This window comes from Galeopterus variegatus, unplaced genomic scaffold, assembly GCF_000696425.1.
Source record: "Galeopterus variegatus unplaced genomic scaffold, G_variegatus-3.0.2 Scaffold2203, whole genome shotgun sequence".
NCBI classification, from domain to species: Eukaryota; Metazoa; Chordata; class Mammalia; order Dermoptera; family Cynocephalidae; genus Galeopterus; species Galeopterus variegatus.
The window spans coordinates 215,185-234,867 of NW_007728314.1; the positions used below are offsets into that span (position 1 = coordinate 215,185).

At 52.7% G+C, this 19,683-nt stretch overlaps 1 long non-coding RNA gene across 1 annotated transcript; it reads right to left on the bottom strand.

The window, feature by feature from the left end:
* Window positions 1-3,015: 3,015 nt before the first annotated feature.
* On the bottom strand, window positions 3,016-19,103 carry LOC103597117. Its single transcript, XR_551088.1, has 3 exons — window positions 19,046-19,103; window positions 7,018-7,112; window positions 3,016-3,998 (listed from the first exon to the last, which is right to left on the bottom strand). It is a non-coding gene; the product is annotated as an uncharacterized LOC103597117 (long non-coding RNA).
* Window positions 19,104-19,683: the final 580 nt, after the last annotated feature.

Here is a 19,683-nt window from a genome sequence, read left to right on the forward strand (position 1 = left end):
GAGACAGGGCGCTGCGCTGCTCCGCTCTGCTGGCCGGCGGCGGAGACTCCACCCTGGGCAGGAGAAGGGGCATTAGAGGGGACCTCCAGCTCTGGCCTGAGACTGCTGTAACCACCCCCTGCATGTCCTGTCCTTGGCCTGCCATATGAGCCCTCTGGGACCAAATCCCAACCTTCTCTTTCTTTTCTTTTTAAAACAGCTTTATTGAGATAGGTAACACCCATTTAAAGTGTATAATTAAATGGTTTTTAATACTTTCACAAAGTTGTGCAACCACTGCCACGATCAATTTTAGAATATTTTATCACCCAAATAAGAACCCCTTATCCTTAGCCCACCCCCAGCCCTGGGCAGACCGCTTTCTGTCTCTACAGATCTGCCTACTCTGAACTCTTCAATAAATGGAATCATCCAATATGCTGCCCTTCCTTTCTGACCCTGGGCCCCTCCTTTATGCTCGACGCCTCCCAGCCGAACAGCACTGTTCACGGAACTTGATATTCTATGTCATCGAACAATTGCCTCCAACCTGTCTCCCTTCTTGCTCTTCTCCCTCTTCCCACCCATCCTCCCAAAGACATTTTTCAAAATGCAAATATGGTCATATCTTTCCCCAGATAAAAATCCCTAAAGGGCTCCCCATTGCCCTCAGACTAAATTCTGAAGGCCTCACCAAAGCCTGTGAGGACCTGCCCATCTGGCTCCGGTGGCCTCTTTCTTTGGGCCACTGCCCCCGCTCTTGCTATGCTCCAGCCCCATAGACATCCTTCTGTCCTTCTGTCCCTCCAGGGAGCCCTGCACCCAGTGACCTTGCACTCCCCAGGTGCTGTGCTGTTCCCCTGCCCGTCTCCTCTCTGTGCGCCTGGTCTGTACTCAAATGCCACTTCTGGGAAGCCCTTCCTGACTTCCTTAGACACCAGGACACCCTGGTCCATGTTCTTGTGCATCTCGTGCCCTCTTTCTAATCCTTTGCCACACTTGAGCTGTAGTTTTCGTTAATGGCCACCTCCACATGTAGACTGCATGGACGAGCTATGAAGGAAGGGACCCTGTTGGTTGTACTCACCACCGAAATCAGGGCCAGACAGTGCAGATGCCAAATAAGTACTGGTTGAAAGGTTGAACCATATTCTTCAATCTCAGGATCTCTAGTTCCAGAGTTATTTGCATGTGGGTCTGACTGACTTACACCTCCAGTTCCCTGTGGACAGTGCTCACATCTTGTTCAATTGGAGGTCCCCAGGCCTTGCTGATGGCTTTGTGCATGGTGATAGATCCCCCAAAATGCCATTTGATGGCTGACTGAATGACCATGCAGGTGATTCATTTTTTTCTCTGGCCTGGCTTGGGTAGAAATTTCCAGATAAGCAGGCAGAGCCCCTTCTCTATTTTTCCTGCTCCCAAAAAGGCCTCAGGGCACCCCAGAGGACCCTCCTATTTTGCTTAATGGTCAGTGTAGTGGCCTTGATGCTGGGTGACACATACTTTCATGGATACCTAAGGGGAAGGGCAGCCTTTCCTCAGGGCACAAAATAAACAAATGGGACTATATCAAACTAAAAATCTTCACAGCAAAAGAAACAAATAGAGCAAAAAGACAGCCTACGGGATGGGAGAAAATATTTGCAAACTATGTATCTGACAGAGTCTTAATATCAAGAATATATAAGGAACTTAAACAACTTAATAGTAAAAAAACTGAAAACCAAAAAAAAAAAAAAACCTTTATTTAAAAAAAAAAAAAAAAAAAAAAAGGAGTATCTCCTATGCTACTAGCAGCAATCTGAATTCAGGCCAAACTCCAGGAAGAGTGGGAATACTGCTCTGGTTTGTCACTTGGAGCAGGTCAGTTCTGACAGCCTGCTGAAGGGACCACCCCTTCCTGAGGCATTCCCGGCCAAAGAACTGCCTTCCTCTCATACTGAATTCTCTTGCAGCACCTCTTTTCGAACTGCACTTGGCTGGGGAGTGATTTGAACATCAGGACTCACTTGGGGGTCATGGAAAGCCTGCCTCCTCCACTCTCTATGGCTCCTGCTGGCCCTGGAAGAGAAATACTTAGTTGGACCAAAAAGGAGGGTTCAGTAAGAAGCCAAAAAAGGTTGTCCTGAAAAACAGTGATTTTCTGCCAGGAACCAAGCTGATGAGGAGTGTCCCCTGCCTTCATGTTGTACATGACTATTTCCAAAGCTCTTTCACCTAAGCCACCCTTGGCTTCCCAAGTGAAGCAGGTGGGGTGAGTGATTTTCGGGAGATCGTGGCTCAGCCCTAACTCACTTGGGAACACAGAGTGACTCAGGTAGTTCCCCACCAATTTGCCTTCAGTCCTTCTATTCACCAGGTAGGAAAAAGCCTCAGTTTCGTGACATCCTGTGTCTGACCCTTTCTAATTCCTGCTTATGGCCCAGGGCCTTGCAAGCCACAGGAACAGGTTAATGTGTAAAAATGTTGTTTCATTTTTACTGGATTTATTGTTACTTTTATCTCCTCCTTATGGGCAGTGTTATGGTTTTCCATTTACAGTAGCTGTTACTATGTGAATATTAAAAAGGACTCACCTTTAAAAACATTATAAGCGGACATGGCAAAAATAAAAAAGGGGGCATCTGGATGACTGAATTTGGGAAGCAGTGTCTGATCCCATTTGATCTTTAGGACAGCTGGTGAGGCTGGCAAGGGATGCTGTCACCTCCACATAGAGCACCAGAAGTGGAGGAGACTGTTCCAGGGCCGTGGAGCCTGAGCTCCAACCAGGGTAGTTGAGGGCTATTTCCACTACACTCCATGGGTTAAGAATGCTGCAGCAAAGATAGCATCTCTCCTGGGCTTAGAAACAGGAAACAGAAGGCAGGCTGTCCCATGTGCCTCTAGGAGAAACTGATGCACAGATACAGCCTTTGACCAGGAAAGGCATTTGCCTCCATCTTCTCTGTGGTCCTTGGGTCTGTCCCATCCCCGGCTGCAGGCTGCCTAGTTCTGTTCCTTTGTTTCTAGAATAATCATGATGATGATGACTGCGATAAGAACGGTCATTTATTGAATGTTCATCCCCAAGGCTCCATGGGAAGGGAATTTTCCAAGGGGACAGAGCTAGGAACTGAGCCTGGGGTTCCTTCTTCAGTACAGCCAACTCCAGAACCCTCATTTATAATCTCTATGCTGGATGTCTCAACACCTGACCAATTAACCAGTCCTCTGGTTCTGGGCCTGAGTCTAATCATTTCACCTGTTCATTCAGCAAACCGAGTGACTCTTCCATGGGCCAAAGGGAGTTGGGGCTGAACCTGATGGAGACCTTGTTCTAGAGGAGCACAGTCAGGCTGAGGTAGAAGGAAAATGCCCCTGCAAAGTGAATAGGGGCGGACCAAGTGGGACAAGAGAGAGCCCAAGAGAGTTCTGCCAAGGGCTTAGAGGACAAAGAGGTTCCTGGCCCTGGGGGGAGCTGGGAAGGCTTCCTGGAGGAGGAGGTGGTGCGGCTGGGCTGGAGCAGGGGCAGAGCTGCACGGGGGAGGTGCCTTCCCTGGCTCTCTGCCCAGGAACTCTTCCTTTGAGTCTTGCACACTTGCTGGGCTGGCAGACAGTGCTTGTCCCTTGTCTCCTTCAAATGAGGGTCTCACTGAGAAGGGAGGGGTCTATGGCCCCCCCTGTTCCACTTACCCCATGAAAGGCTTCTTAACACTCTGGATCTCTAGTCAGGAGATGAGAGAGGCCACTCGGGAGTCCCATTTTCTATCGCCAATTGGCCTGGTTACTTCTCACCAGGCCCTTCTCTCTGTGGCTCTGTTTCCTCTTCTGTGAAGGAGGCAGTTGAACCGGGTGGCCCCAGAATCCTACCTGGGGCTCAGCTCTCGGAGCTAGTTGTTGGCAGCTTGGGGGACTGCTCCCAGGCAGATGGACTGTTTCTCCTTTCTGCTTCCCATGTCTTCAGGAAATGTTGCTGGTCTGGGGAAACCTGTCTTCTGTCGGGAAGCTCCGGGGCAGGCGTGGGTGAAGGGAGCCTGGGGAGGAGAAAATAAACAGTGGCTGTCTGGGTTTTCTCGCCAGGCCTGAGCCAGGAGGCCTCCCTAGGCTCCTTCCCTTATATGGCCTGGCTGCTCTGGGCTGGGAGCCTGCTGCCACTGCACTCCCCACCCTCCACCGCCACTCGGAGGGCTGGGGGCCACTGCTGCCCACCTGGGACTCTGCTGCTACAGAGGCCAGGGCAGGACATAGGACACGCTCTGGTAATCAGACTGTCTTGACCTTGGGGCTGCTTGGGGTAGAGCGAGTGGGGGGGGGGACTTATACTGGAATAAGGGGTGGGGGAAGAGGAACACCCAGAGAAGAGGGGACCCACCTGGTCCTGGTTTAATTTCCAAGTTAGGATGTGACACTGGCCAAGCCCTTTCCCTTCCTGGGCCTCTGTTTCTCCCTCTGTAAAATGAGGGTATAGAAAATAATATTTAATTCTCACCGTCAGCCCTTCGAGGCGGGAGCTTTTGTATCCTCATTTTCCAGAAGGGAAATAGGCTCAGAGAGACTAAGTACAGATGCTCCTTGACTTACGATAGGGTTAAGTTCCAATAAATCCTGTGTTAGTTAAAAATATCTTAAGTTGAAAAGGCATTTTTTTTTCCTTTTTGTCTTTTTTACTGACCGGTAACGGGATCGCAACCCTCGGTGTTGCGCCCGCACCGCGCTCAGCCAGTGAGCGGGAACCGGTCTCCACATGGGATCCGAACCCTCGGCGGGAGTGCCGCCGTGCTCCCAAGCGGCGCACTCTCCAGTGCACCACCAGGCCGGCCCTGAAAAGGCATTTAATGCACCTAAGCTACTGAACATCATAGCTTAGCCTAGCCTGCCTTAAAAACTGTGCTCACAACACTTACATTAGCCTACAGTTGGGCCAAATCGTCCCAACAAAAGCCTATTTTATGATAGTGTTGAATATCTCATGTAAGAGTATATATATGTAGCATATTGCTAGCCCAGGAAAAGATCAAAATTCAAAATTTGAAGTATGGTTTCTGCTGAATGCATATTGCTTTTGCATCATCATAAAGCTGAAAAATCATAAGTCAAACTGTCACAAGTCAGGGACTGTCGGCAATTTGACCACAACTATCCGGCTGAAAAGGAGCAAGACAGGATTTGAACTTGGGGCTGTCTGGTGTCAGGGTATGTGTTCTGAATGGGGTGATAGGTAAGGCAATATCCAATGTCTTACAGAAAAGGGATTCTGCTGGAGCTGCTTCCCTGGAGGACCAGGGAGGCCCTAGTGCCCAGTGGCCCAGCCCAAAGGAGACAGTCCCTTAAGCAACAGAAGCAGAGGCTGAAAGTCATTCATCTTGGTGTCTCAGCAAATCACACAGGGCCTGGCACAGACTCAGGGCTCAGGAAGTGGGTGTTGTGGAATCACTGAATGAATAATCCTCAGTGGTCACTTCTGTACCATGGGCACAATCCCCTAAGTCCCAGGCACATTCTTAGGATGAAACAAAACACTGGATGAGAAAGCACTAAGAAGCCACCTTTAAGATGGCACTGTCATTCTGTTCACAAGTTCCTTCTTCCCTTTGAAGAGCCCCTCTGTGTCTCATCCCCAGGCCACTGTCTTCTGAGCTGACCACTCCCTGCTCAGCCCAGCTGTGGGACTGAGAGATGAGGGGTCTGCTCAGGGCCTGGGCTCCGGCCCAGCAGCAGTGGCCATGGGAGAGGCTGCAGGAGGGGAGGGTGCAAGGGGCGGTAGGGGCGGGTTGCTGGGAACGGCCCAGAAATGTGCCTCGCACAAGCACTAACATCCTGTGTGCTCTTAAGCTAGCCCTGGATCCTCCCTCACCCCATCCATCATCGTGGCATCCTCTCGGACCCCAGCCTCCTTCCTGGGGCCTGGAGGCGGGGTGAAGGGGCCAACGACTGACTGTCAGTGGGGCTGAGAGACTGCAGCTGGCAGCTCTGCAGGCCTGCTTAGTGTCAGAGCCGGACAGTCGGGGGGAGGAGGCGCCTGCAGACCTCCTAATCCAATTTGTTTAGACCCAGTCTCCATGGCTCATTTGCTAGTGAGTGAGGACCGGGTGTGTGCTGTGCTGGGGTGCACGTTTGCACAAGTGTGTGGGGCATGCAGGGGTGAACAGGTGGACTGTGTTATGTAAGACGGGCCTGGGCCTTGTCCCCTGTCCCTGGGGTGTCAGCTTCTTGCTGGAGCCCTACCTCCTTCTCCCTTCCCCTCCACTCACCTCCCAATCTTCCTCCACTTTTTCCATCCACATGAGATCTGGTGCCAGAATTCCCCTCTGCAGCTGACTGTCCATGCAACTCTGAGGGAGCTCCTTCACCTCCCCAGGCCTCAGTTTCTCCATCTGTCTCATGGAGCCGGTACTTACCCTGCCTGTTCCACCATGAGTGTGAAAGTGCCTTTAAAAAGTGGCAAGTGCAGGCAGAATGTGCTGAATGATAAAAAGAACCACTATCTTGAGCTTAACTGTGTGCCAGGCTCTGTGCACCCAGTATGCAAGCCTGACCTCACAAACCCTCTGAAAACCCAACAGCTGGCTCGTTATCACTAGGGTCAGAGAGGTTAAGTGACCTGTCCAAGGTGACACCACCCTGGGTCTTCCTGCTCCTAGAGTCCAATCCTATTTACTCCTTTCTAGGGAAGATCGCTATTATTATCCGCATGTTCCTCCGGTCCATTGCTCACAAAATCACGCAAAATTTGTGTTGCTATTTCATAGGGAGGATGGGGTGAATTCCAGGAGGGTGGTTTTTCCTTCTGTGGCTCCATTTCTTTTCATCTATAGCTCAGACCCCAACAGTCCTGCCTTTCCCACACTTCCACCAATCCCAAGGGCTGGCCTTCTTTCCACCAAGTCCCATTTTGCTTTTCACCTCTCTGAGGACTGGTTTCTTGGTCATTCTGAGGGCTGGGATGGGGAGTTTATTCCCAGGGACCCGAGTTCCTACAGGAGCTGCCTGCAAGGTGGAGTGGCGGTGGGGGACGAATGTGGTGCCGGATGCATGGAGGTAGGAGTCACTCACAGTTCTCCTCTGGTGCCCAAGGAGCTCCCTCTCTGCGGTTCTTGCTTCTCTGACATCGGGGTGTAGGGATGGCTTCTACCGGCCAGTGCCCTTGCCTGGATAAAACAAAGATCCCACCTGTTAGAAGGATACTGGGTGCCCTAGGGCCAGAGCCCTGGCCTCTGAGGGTCCTGACCCAGCTGCCGGGGCTGAGGATGGGCCTGGGCCACTGCTGGATACTTAGAAACCTCAGGCTGAACCTGCTGAGACTTTCCAGGCCGCAAAGAGCCCGCACTTGGGCCCCAGGCTGCCATTATCCATGCTGTGCCTGCCTGGCTTTTAAAGGGGGTCTTCTGAGAAACTCCAAGCTCCAAGAGTGAGAGGGGCCACCTTCAGTAGAAAACCTGATGGGGAAGGAAATTTCCCAGAGGCACCTCTCACCAGTGGCCCCCACACAGAAGAAAGGAGACATTTAGGAGTGGATTGAAACCTGGGGCTAACACAGTGACCAAGACCAAAGGGACAGCCTCATGGCTGCTTGTGACCCCATCTAGCTGCAGAAGGCTCTCAGCCTGCAAACGCTCCCTCCATAACTCCAGGAACACTCACAAACACTGTCAGAGTTAAGAGTAACTCTTCCCCTTACTGAGGTTCAAAGAGGCTGTGCGATTTGCCCAGAGATATCTGCTGACCAGTGTCACAGACAGGCTTGAACCCAGGCTCTTCACACTCAGCCTGGCTGTCTCCTGAGGTTGGGCAAAGATCATATTGTCTTGGTCATTGCAAAAGTCCCCGTGCCCTTTCCTGGCCTTGCTCATTTCCAGGAAACACAAGGGGCTGGGAATGGGCTACATCTGTGAGCCAGATGGCACCACAGTGGGGAGAGGGCTGAGGCCGGGGCTCCAGGCAACTCATGAACCCACTCTCACAGCCGTCCTGGAGGGGCATCCTTGCCCACAGCTCCCCTTCCTCAGTCCCGTCACGTGTGTGCACATATGACAGCCTTTGCTCTTCTTGGGCTCTAGGGCCCCAAGGTTTCCACCATATGTTTGGAAAGAGGAGAGAAGATGCAGGCCCTGGAATCAGGCAGACCTGCATTTGAGTCTCACCTCCAGCACTTACTGGTTGTGTGATCTAGAGCTGGCGTCTTCAGCTCTCTGAGCCTCAGCTTCCGACCTCACAGGCTTGTTTGTGAAGGCCAAAGGAGGTAGATATTGACTGTAAGCTCAGCTCCAGGCACACAGTAAACCCACAACCAACAGCTGCAGTTTCCATTGTTAGCACGGAGGACGAGAAGGCGCAAGGAGGATGAGGGCAAAGGTCTGAGGGGCCTCCAGACGGGAGGTGGAAGCTGGCTGTGGGACCCACCATGTGGGCCCCTTTCCGTGCCCCCTCTGTTGCACAGCTTCCCTGGGCCTCTGCTCCCAGGGTGCCCTCCCACCCCTTTGCAGCCCAGCTGAGTTCACCAGCCTCACACGCTCCCTACTTCCTCCCCTGGGAAGGTTGCTTGAGGGACTTTTGAGCAAGCCCTGGGAATGCAGTTTGAGTGGAAATAAGAGTGATGCAGGGAAAAGCGAAGAGAGGAAAAGAAAAGAGGCTCAGACCTGCCTAGCCTCGAGTCCCAAGCCTGGCCTCGAGTGGCTTGAGCCCTGGGGGTAGGGGCCATGGAGGCCAGGATCCCTATGACTCCCACCACCCTGGCCTTCCAGTGAGAGCAAAAGCTGAGAAAAGAGGACAATGATGAGAGCTATCACCTGACCTGCTTGCTGTACCCAAGGTGCACTGGGGGGTGCTCGTGACGCACCCATACTCGCTAAGTGCTTTATTTTGCCTCGGTTTCCTCATCTGATCCTCACAACCGCTTGTGAGTTAGATACTATTCTTATCCTCATTTTGCAGATGAGGAAACTGAGGCACCTTCAAGGTCACACAGCAAGTAAGTGTCAGGGTCAGGATTGGGTCCAGGCAGCCCAACATGCATTTTCATGGCTCCCCTGTAAGACCAGACTCTCCATGGCATCCTCTTACAGAGCAACAACCCAAGACAGTACCTCATGGCATTTTTCAGGTGTGTGTTAGTCTTTGTGGAGAGTGAGTAGTGAACAGAAAGCATTTGCTGTAGAAGTGGAGGCTATCTGGGCCCTGGCAAGGCCGCATGCCACGGGAAGCAAGGGGGCTTCTCACTTTGTGGTTGTTTGCCTCTTTGCCACAGTATTTCTCCTTTACATGCTGTCTGTTAAAAAAACACACACACACGTAGGGCTGGCCTGTGGCTCACTTGGGAGAGCGTGGTGCTGACAACACCAAGTCAAGGGCTAAGATCCCCTTACCGGTCATCTTTAACCCCTGCCGCCCCCCCCCCCCATGATGATAAAGGAGTTGGGTCTCCTTTCTGTTCTGTCTACTTTGCAAAGAACAGGGCCCTCCAGAGTTCTGGGGGAGTTGCTGGGACTGGGTGATACTTTCTGGATCATACACATACTGGTTTCTTCTGGAATGTGCTGGGGGAGAGGAGCAGCAGACTAGACACCAGGTCTGCTGTAGATACGTTGTGTGATTGTGGACAGGCGTCCCTTCTCTGAGCTTCACAGCCCGCATTTGGATGATGTTGTGGGGAGAGGACTGGACTTTGTGGTGTCCAGGGTCCTCCCAGGTCAGACGAGGGGGATTGTGTGACCCCATCTAGCCCCCCCAGGTGTGCGTGTGCATGTGAAGGAGGGTGAATGGTCTGCACATATATCCATGGAGTGAGAGAGCAATGTCCAGGGGTGGGGATGGAGCTCTCCAGCTGCCGCCAGCGTCCCCTGCCCCACCTCACCCCTCATTGCTTAGCCAAAAACAGGCCCCAGTGAGCCAGACCAGGTGGATTTTCTGCACTAGGACTTGAAGTCTTGGAGCATTAGTGCTGGAAGCACCACAGTCTCGCACCCATTGTTCAGATGAGGAAACTGAGGCATGGAGAGGAGAAGCAACCAACTCAAAGTGGCACAGCCAATCAGAGGCCCAGCTGGGACTCCAGCAGATGTCCTGACCTCCTCTGCTCACTGAGGGATCATAACTGCTAAGATATCCACAAAGGTGCCCCCGGAGGAAGGTGAGAGAGAAGAGGGGGCCTTTACGTCCTGTTTGCTTTGAAGACGGAATAATCATGACTTCCTTCTCCAAATGTCTCTTGGCCCCCCTTGAACCAGATGGCGGATGTTTGGAATTTATGTTGTAAATAGTGTTTAAGAAGGGGGTGGGGGTGCAGATGTGTTACTTTCTCCAACCACCAGAAACGAGATCTGAGGGAGGGAAGTTGGGGAGAGAAGCTGACTGTAAAAAGATTTGGGAGAAGGGAGAAGTGAGGGGGAAGGAAGAGAGAAAGGAGAGGAGAGGTGGGAGGAGAGGAAGGGAGGAAGGGAAGAGAGATTGATGGAGGGAGGCTGAGAGCCAGATGGAGAGAGGAAGAAAAGTGAAGGGAGAGAGAGAGAAGGTGCGTGAGGACGATGAGGAGGGGCTCCCAGGGTGCAGGCACAGACAAGCTCCATCTTGAGTTCAGGAGCAAACCCTTGAGTTTTCTAAAAATAGCCCAGCCTTTCCCCTAGTGGGGCTGGCAGCAGGGACCAAGAGAGACACACTTGCCCTTTTATGGTAAGAACAAATCCAGATCCTCAGAGGTGGGGCTGGGCTGGAGCCTGTAATTCTGGATAAAGCCCAGCCCCAGGGTCTGGGGTGGGACAGGGATGGATGGGGGGTGAGACTTGGGATTCCTGGCCTGGGTAGCCCTACCCTCTGTAAGGAAAGGGCTGAGGTGGGTGTCAGCAGGAGCCATGCAGGAAAGCCCTGGGGTCCTTGGAGATACCTAGTGTTGGGGTGGAAGGGCTGCTAGAGACATCTGGTGCACCCCAACTCCCTGTTTTAGAGAAGAGAAAACTGAGTCCCAGACAAGGGAAGAGAGTGTAGGCTCCCTGTGTGGATTTTTGAGCCATCAAGGAAAATCAATGGCCAAGTTCACAAGAGGCTGGTTTATGTGCCTGCTATGTGGGAGGGTAGTGTGGTCAGTGGAAAGTACACTGGTCTGGGAGTCAGCAGATCCAAAGCTCACTCCCAGTTTGCACATGACTCATTGTGTGACCTTGAACAATCTGCTGACCCTTTCTGGTCCCAGCTTTTCTCACTGGAGCCATCTTAAGAGCCTTCCCAGCTTTTTGTTTCTCTGGGAATTTCAAAGCTGGAAAGCAAAGCTTGGGCATAGAAGATGCTGCTCCCAGGCGGAGCGGAATCCACAGGCTGCTGTTTTCTTCCTGAGCCTGGTCCACTTCCTGTGCTGAGCTGGGTGGGTAAAATCTAAGATGGACTGAGGCTGATTGAGAGGAGGCCCCACAGGAGATTAGAGGCAGATCATGGATGAAATCCCCAACCGGCCAGCTGGTTGGGTCTAGCCCCTCACTGGACACACTGAGACTAGAGGGGACCTCATGCTCAAGGTTGGCTCAAGGTCATATGGGGAGTTGGAGCAGAGCCAGGAATAGAACCCCTCCCAGGCTTTGGCTTTTTCCTCTGCAGGAGGCCTCCCATCTGCAGCTGCCAACAGCTTTGGGAACCATTTCTGGCCATGTAAAGGGACTTCCTGGGCAGAGCAGCCAGAACTCAAAATAGGTTGTCATCTTCTGGCTACCTCTTGGAGACATAGTTGTGTCTTGGCCGGGCACCCACCTCTCCTCTGTCCCCCTGCCATAGTCTCCATCTTTGGAAGAAGCCAAAGACATGGCAGCCACTCTGGCAGTGTGGTCTTGGGCATGTTTCCCTCTTGTCATTGGGTCTCAGCTTCCGCATCTATAACATGAAGAGGTAGTCTCTGAGGCCCTTTAAGGTCCTTTTCAGCTCTAAAAGGACTATATGCTATCGCCTTGGGATTCAACACCAGGAATATATATTAAGCATTTACCAGGGTCACCAGGGTGAATGAGATGGATGTTGTAACACTCTGTAGCTTTGCAGTCAGTGTGAGGTGAGGACACATTGCCCAGGGTTCCTGGGAGCCCCAACCCCAAGACCCTTCTGTCTTTACTCTAGGAACCCCCGGACTGACTCTCTTGAATGTGGGCTTGGGCGGCTCTGGTCCTGAGTGTGCAGGGATGCCTGCTGGCCTGGTCGACGTTCATGTCCACTGCTCCACGACCCTCACCGGGCCTGCCTACCTCCTTGACTTCTCCCTTCTCTGCCACACGACTATCTACCATCCTGCCCCACCCCCAGGCCCAGTCTGGTGCCCCCTCCCAATCTGCCCTACACCCCCAGTTTCTCCACACTCTGTCTTTCTGTGACGCAGCCAACAGGATGCTTGCTTTCCTCTTCCAGCCTCCTGTGACACCCCCGCCCACCACTGGAGGAAAGGATGGAACAGAAGAGAAAAAGAGAAAAAAATAAAGCATCTTGGTTCTAAATTAGAAACTTCCCTGTGACCCTCCTGGAATTTCCAAGCAGTCTCTCTAGAGCGTGTGAACAGGGCTCCCAGGGATCCTGGTCCCCTCTGTCTCATTCCCGCCGGGTGGAAGGCCATCTGCTGAATGTACCCCAGGGATCTCTGTCTCACAACCAGGCTCCAGGTCCCCTGAAAAGGGCAGAACGCAACAGTGGAGTGAAAGGAAGTGGGAGGGAGGGGGTCCCAGGAGGCCCCTGTGTGAAGTCAGGGCAGAACTGATGTCATGCCTGTCTGGGAATCCGACATCCAGGCAGCAGAGGGCTCCATCCCATAAGATTGTCCCAAGGCAGCTATAGTTGGTATGTGAAGTCCCAGGCTGGTGGTGGGAAAGGCCATGAGACCCAACCTCTTCTGACGTTCGACTCCTCTCCACAGTGTCTCTGCAAATCTTGCATACCTCTAGTGATGGAGAGCTCACTATTTTACAATCGCCTAGTCCCTTTTTGGACAGACAATTAGAGACTCCTTCCTAATGTTCTGCCATCTGCCTCTCTGGGGCTTCATGCTCTGTCCTCTGGGGCTGCAAACAACAGGTCCCTGTTCCCCAGAATTCTCTCGTGAGGTTTGAAGATGGTGACTGCAGCCCTTGGCCTTCCTCCCCTTCCTAATCCCATCTCGAGGTCTCCTTTCCCCATCGCCTGACATCTGAGAGTTGGCTAGTGTCCAGATTCCTAGGTATCTCCTCTGCACTGGGGCTCTTGGACTGATGGTGTTTTGGGAAAGGTGACTAAGGCTAAATAAAGGGACTCCCTCCCAGGGATAGGCACATACTAAAAAGGACTTTCTCAACATCTCAGGCTTTGGTTTCTGATTGCCAAAGCCACTCCGCAATCCAGGTCTTCTCCACTTTGCCAGCCTCCAACCTTGCTCAGCTTCTAGACCAACCCTTGGTTCCAGCCAAAAGGGCTGCTCTGTTGTTCTCCTGAAAATGTCTTCGCAGTCCTGCCTCCATACCTCTGTACACCGAGCTCTCCACCCGCGATGCCTCCTGCTTGTCTGTCTCTCCAGAGCCCTCGCTACCCTCGCCACCCCCACACACAGGTTCTCCCTCGCTGATGGTCCGGGCATCCGCTGTCACACATGGGATGACCTGAACTGCCCTCCTTCCATCCCAAACATGCAACATCATGGCCAGAAGGGCCCAGATGGGTGGGAGCACTTATGCAAGTGTCTGGCTGCAGAGCCAGGGCCAGGTCTTAGCCTGTCTCTTTCTCTTTCCTCTTCATCGTGCTCAGCTTATCTCAATAGACACCCTCATACTCAAAGGGATTGTTGGGTCACATGCCTGAGGGCTGGCAGGCTCCGGGCAGGCTGACCAGAGGTCTCTGAGAATGGCAGCTCAGCTAGGGTGTTGTCATGGCCACTGTGGATACCACCCAAGACCAGCAGCTTCCCTCTGGACACTGCACCCCCACCCCTGTTTCCCTGAAGGAGGAAGAGGAGGAGGAGGAGGAGAGTTTGGGGTGGCAGCTAGGGGCAACTGAGCACTGTCCCTATTAAGGTCACAGGGTTCTGTGTGTTTTCCAGTTTGGAGCTTTTCTATCTGCCGCGAAGCATGGCTTGGGACAGAGGAGGGGTCTTTAAGGAGGGGGCCTAGGCTCGTGGCTGGCGTGGGCTCTTGGGCAAGAGTCTGTGTGGGGTTGCTTCCTCCAGTCTCGGCCTAGCTGATTGTCCCTTCCTCAAATCTTGGATGGGCTGTGCTGGGCAAAGGCATTCCAAGACTGATGAGGCTGTCAAGGGGACTCAGCCCATTTTAGGGCTTGTTCATTGGAGAGAAGGATTGTTTTGCCAGGATCTGCATTTTTGTCCCTGAGCAGAGGTTGGGTGCACAGGGTCTCTTCCCTTACCATAACAATGCCTAATCTAGAAGGGGTCTTCAACTTCAAATGGCTCCCTCTTCCAAATGCCAAGAGTCCTACAAGGCAGGTCGGAACCAGAACGAGTTCTGGTTCAAAGATCCATTGGGGTGATTCTAGAGGGCAGAAGCTTAGCACATGATTCTGTAGTCAGCCAGACTTGGGTCTGAGTCCCAGCTTGGCCTCTTACAAGCTGTGTGACTTTGGGCAAATGAATAAACCTCTCTGAGCCTTTGCATGCCCAGAGGGATAATGCTACTTACCTCAAAGTGCTGGGCAAAGGGCCAGGCACTTGGGAAGACTTGATTCATGGTGATCATTATTTTTGAAGAAATAAGGGCAGTTTACTCCTGAAGGTCCAAGGAAGAGTTGGAGCCCACTAGGGCATTTCCCTCCCCCTTGAAGAAGTGCCTTTAGTAGTCATATTTTAGCAGTTATTTTTTTATTATGTACTTACTCTGTGCTAGTCACTGTTCTAAGGGCATCATGAGTTTTAACTCATTTAATGAGTTAATCCAGACAACTCAATAACCTGATGAGACAGGTGCTCTTACTGCCTGTTACAGATGAGATAAGTGAGGCACAGAGCACCTAAGTAAGTTGCCCACGGTCCCACAGTTGCTACCAGGCAGATCTGGGATAGGAACCCAGGCAGCCTCGCTCTCACCTGGCACTTGTAACCACCAGCATCTCAGCCTCACTCCAACAGATCTCTGCCCACCTGGTTCCCTCAGCACCTGGGCACAGGGATCCACCCCACATCTGAAAGCCCCCTGGCTTCTACACTCGGCCTGGGTTTCTTCATCCAAACATAAAGGGGCCTGAATGAGTTGGCCTCTGTGGGCCATGAGAGTGGGTGATTCACACTGAGCATGAAGGCATGTTTTGAACTGGAGAAAAGGTTTCTGGTGGTGAAGCATTGACACCAACAAGCCTCTTTTGCAAGCGGGAAGGGGCTGGCTTCAGCTCTTGCAATGTGTGGCGAAGCCCTGAGCCCCATGGGACCTGTCTAGACAGGCTATTGGCAGGCAGCAGCCACCGTGGGCTCTATCCCCCAAATTCCTGCAGCTCACCCCCCAGATAGCCTCGGATTGGACCAGGGCCACTGGATACTGCTAGGCTGAGGGAGGGCCACATGGGCAGTGCTCGCTCCCACCCCAGGGCCTTCGTAAGTGTCTGTGATTAAGTGTGCTCTGTAACTTGGTGCTTGTGGGGCAAATTTCTACATATCCATATGCATGGGAGTGTAGCATTCTGCAGAACACACACACGTTGCAAGCTTTTTAATTTTCCTTTCTTCCTTACATAGCATATCATACAGATGTGATACATACAAAATAAAGTGTGTAAAACCTATGCTTCAAGAAATCTGATCATTTCAAGAGTGGTCAAGGAGGGGGCAGTGCTCATACCCTATTGGTGGGAATGTTAACTTGGTTCAGCCACTTTGGAAAATAATCTGGTGCTTTCCTGGAAAGTTGACAGGCATGCACCCTAGGACCCAGCAATCCCCTCTAGGTATAAACGCCGGAAAACCTCTGGCTTATGTGCACCAAGGGATGTGGACAAAGACGGTAAGAAAAACAATCGGAAACAGCCTCTATTGTGGTTCTTTGAACCACCCGTAACCCTGAGCTCTGGGGACTGCTTAGTTGAAAAATTGCAGGAGGAGGCAGGGCTCAGGCACAGCCCAGCAGTGAGGACCTCAGAAATCAGTTCCCTGAAGCCCTCAGGCTCACATGGGGAATCAGACGGTCACCAAGGTCAGTGGCGGCTGGCAGGGGCCTGGAACTATCTATTCCTCAGGATTCGATGTGTCAGCGTGTCCTCAGAACTGGCCAGGCTGGGAAAGGGCTGATTTTGCCCAAAGAGCTGGGGTGTGGCTCCAAGGGACCAATGACCAAAAAACTCCTTTCTTTCCTGGGGCAGCGGCAGGGCCAAAGGGAGAGTAGTGGCCTCAGAACTAGAAGAAGACTTGGGCTCAGGCTCTGATGTGGTTTCCACTTGACCACAGACTCCTCTGTAAAGTGGGGATTCCTCCCACTAAGGCTAAGAGCGTGCATTTTGAAGTTTCATAGACTGAGTTCAATTCCCCTTCACCACTTTCTAGTTGTGTGATCTTGGGTAAGCTGCAGTGGTTTCCTTCTCTGCAAACTGGGAGTGATGGAATGAAGCTGATTCCTGCCTCACAGTAATCCTGGCAGGATTAAATGATAATGCAAACTATTCAGCCCAGTGCCTGGCTCCTGGGAAGTCCCCCAGACATATTCTGTCCCCTCCTATGGGGTACATTGGAAGCTCCCCAGGAAGTTCTGGAATGGCCCAGGGGCAGGGCAGGAGGTGGGAGACTCCTGGGGGAGATAGCAGCCTGGGAAGCTGGCACACACACAGTTCAGACTTAATAATTCACAAGCTGTGTGACCTTAGGCAAGCAACTTAGCCTCTCTGTGCCTTGAGTACCTTATTTACACAATGGGGATAATAATTACACCTTCCTCACTGGGTGTTGTGAGGATTAAGTGAATTAATTCAAGGGCCTTAGGTAGTGACTGGACATTGTAAGCACTCCACAAAACGTGTATGGTAACAATATAGTTCTCCTTATCTGTGCCACTTTATGGAGCCCCCGTTGGGCAGAGAGGCAGGTCCATCCCAGTGCTGCCATCAGCTCTCTGTGAAGACTGAGCAGTGCTTTCTCTCTGTGGCTCTGTTGCCTCGGCTGTCTTTGTGGGGGTCCCAGGCTGCTCTGCAGCTCAGCATTCCCGACACTTCTATGTGCAAGGGGATTCCCCGGGAGTTTGTCAGGCAGATTCCTAGGCCCCATACAGGATTCCCTGTCAGTAGATGAGTGTGTAGTGGTTCAGACACCATCCTTTGGGATTTCTTGCCCTCACAATACCTATAAATGTGGAAAGGAGACCCCACCTAGCCTTTAGATGTCTCAAGCTAGTTGCTCTTCTGTGCCCTTAATCTCCAACTTCTGGATGCATCCTGCCTCTTCTCAGAGCCTGTTCTCTCTTCAGCAGCGCTGGGTGTTCCCTGGCTGGGTCTCATTCCCACTTCTCTCTAAACATAGCTAAGGTAATCTTGCCCCACAAGAGGTGTGGGGTCTGACACCAGCCCCATTTATCCTGCTCTTCCGTGCATATTTTCTTACTCCTCATGACAACCATAGACCAGAACCAAGATTGTACCCATTTTGCAGAGGAGGAAGCTGAGGCTCAGAGATGGCAAGTGACTTGTCCATGGTCACTTGTCTGGCAAGTAAAAAAAGCCAGAATTGGACCCAGGCAGTGGGATTCCAGAGCCTCCTTCTGGACTCTTACGGCCTTGAGTGACCGGAAGTGGAAGGTGAGGGGGTGAGGCAGGCAGTGCTGGAGGACTGTGTTCGATTTGGGGCCCCAGATATGGCCAGAGTGTGTTCAAAGGAGACTGCCTGTACGTGTTCAAGTCCCAGTCCTAAACCTCTGCCTCTACCCAGCCCCACCTCCCACGGTGCCCATCACAAATCTCCTGCCTTCCTTTGAGTCCCCTGGCCCCACCATTTCACGCCCCTGTAATCCTCTGCTGTTTTTCTGTCCCTAAACCACTCCAAGCTCCTGCGCTTCTGTACTGTCAAATCCAGAAATCAGCTCCTGGGCTGGCTGGTTAGCTCAGTCGGTTAGAGTGCTGCCTTGTAACAATAAGGTCAAGGGTTTGGATCCCCTTACCGGCCAGCTGCCAAAAACCAAACAGAAATCAGCCCCTTTCCCACCAGAGGCTGTGTTGTTGGGGCCAAGCTCACTCTGAGGCCTCGGGGCTGCCGGCTGCCCCGCCCCCCACCGGCCAGGCCTGCAGTCAGAGACCCTCAGCTACTCTCCATCACTTTTGGCTCAGTCTCCTAAAGCTCCCACAGGCTTCGGGCATCTGTTTGGGCTCTACACCTGCGGCCAAAGGGCAGAACTCAGCCCAGGGACCTTCTGGGGGAACTTCCCAACACTGGCTGCCCCTTAGGCTTAAACAGTTCAGAAGCCACATCCTGCATAGAGACCTTTTAGTCCAAGGGCCTCATTATACAGATGGGAAACTGTGGCCCAGAGAGGGGAGGGTGCCTGCCCAAGGCCACACAGCCAGGCACTGAGAGCTGAGCTGGGGCTGGAGCCCATGCACCCCTGTCTCCCTCAGCCCGCGTCCCTTCTCACTGCTACACGCGCAGCCGGCACCCAGCCTTCTTGGGCTCTCTGCCTGCCTATCTGCCGGAGCCTGAGCATACATCGCTTCTCCCCAAGCTTCGTTTCTTGAAACAATTATGTGAAAACAGTTTTCCTTGCCAGGAGCCCGACTCTTGGGACTACAGAATCAAAACCTCCTACAGCAAGGAAGAGGCACTGTCTACACAGTAGCCAGGGAGACTGGCCTGGGCTCGGACACAGCAGTGATGCTTGAGCCGGCAGGACATTAACTCTGTCCACTCCCTCTGCCGCTTCTTCTCCCCATTTAAGCACAGCAACAAGGACTTCTGGAAGTCAGCTGGACCCTGGAATTAGAGCTGGTCAGGGCTGGATGGACGCTTAGAAGTCATCTAGTCCAACCCCTTATAGAGATGGGGAAACTGAGGCCCGGAGAGGCGAAAGCACAGAGCCAGTTATCAAGAGAGCAAGGACAAGACCCCAGACACAGCATCCCCCTGGGGGAGATGCCACAGAGGCCCCCATTCATGGACCCCGTGTCAGCCGCTGGTTCTTACCTTTCTTGGAGTCTGGTCCAGGTGTGGCTCCCTGGGGTCTGGAGATGGGGCCAGACTGTTTGGGGAATGGTTGGGGGGTGTCATTGTTTCTTAATTAACTTGACCCAGCCTCTGGCACCCCTCACTGCCACAGGGGTATTTTTAAGTGGCTGGCACTGGGCCCCCCTCCCCTTAGCCCCTTGCCCACGGCTCCCTGGCCACAGAGGCCTCTCTGCCTTTTACCTTATATGAGCTGAAGAGGCAAGCCCGGTGTTGAGGCGAGGCGGGTGCTGAGTCCTTCCCGAGCCCTCCATTGGCCCTGGCGCCCACCACGTGACCACCTCGCCTTGACCTGCCCCCGGTGCCGAATGTTGCTTTTACCCCCTAAGGAAGGAGTGGTTGACAATTTTCATATTTCTTCTAAATTTGGAGATTTCAGACAATGCTGGGAGGCTTGGCTCCAGCCGCCAGAGGCCCATGTGGAAGTCATTAAGCCTGAGGAGGGGGGCAGGGGGAGAGAGGGAGGCAGAGAGAGGAGGAGGAGGAGGAAGGGGGTGGGGGCCGGAGTTCTGAGGGTTGCCAGTTGTCAGCCTGGGAACATGAGCAAGCTCCCTGGGAGAAAGCTGTGTGAGAATTTCCTGCCTCTCTCCCAGCCCCTC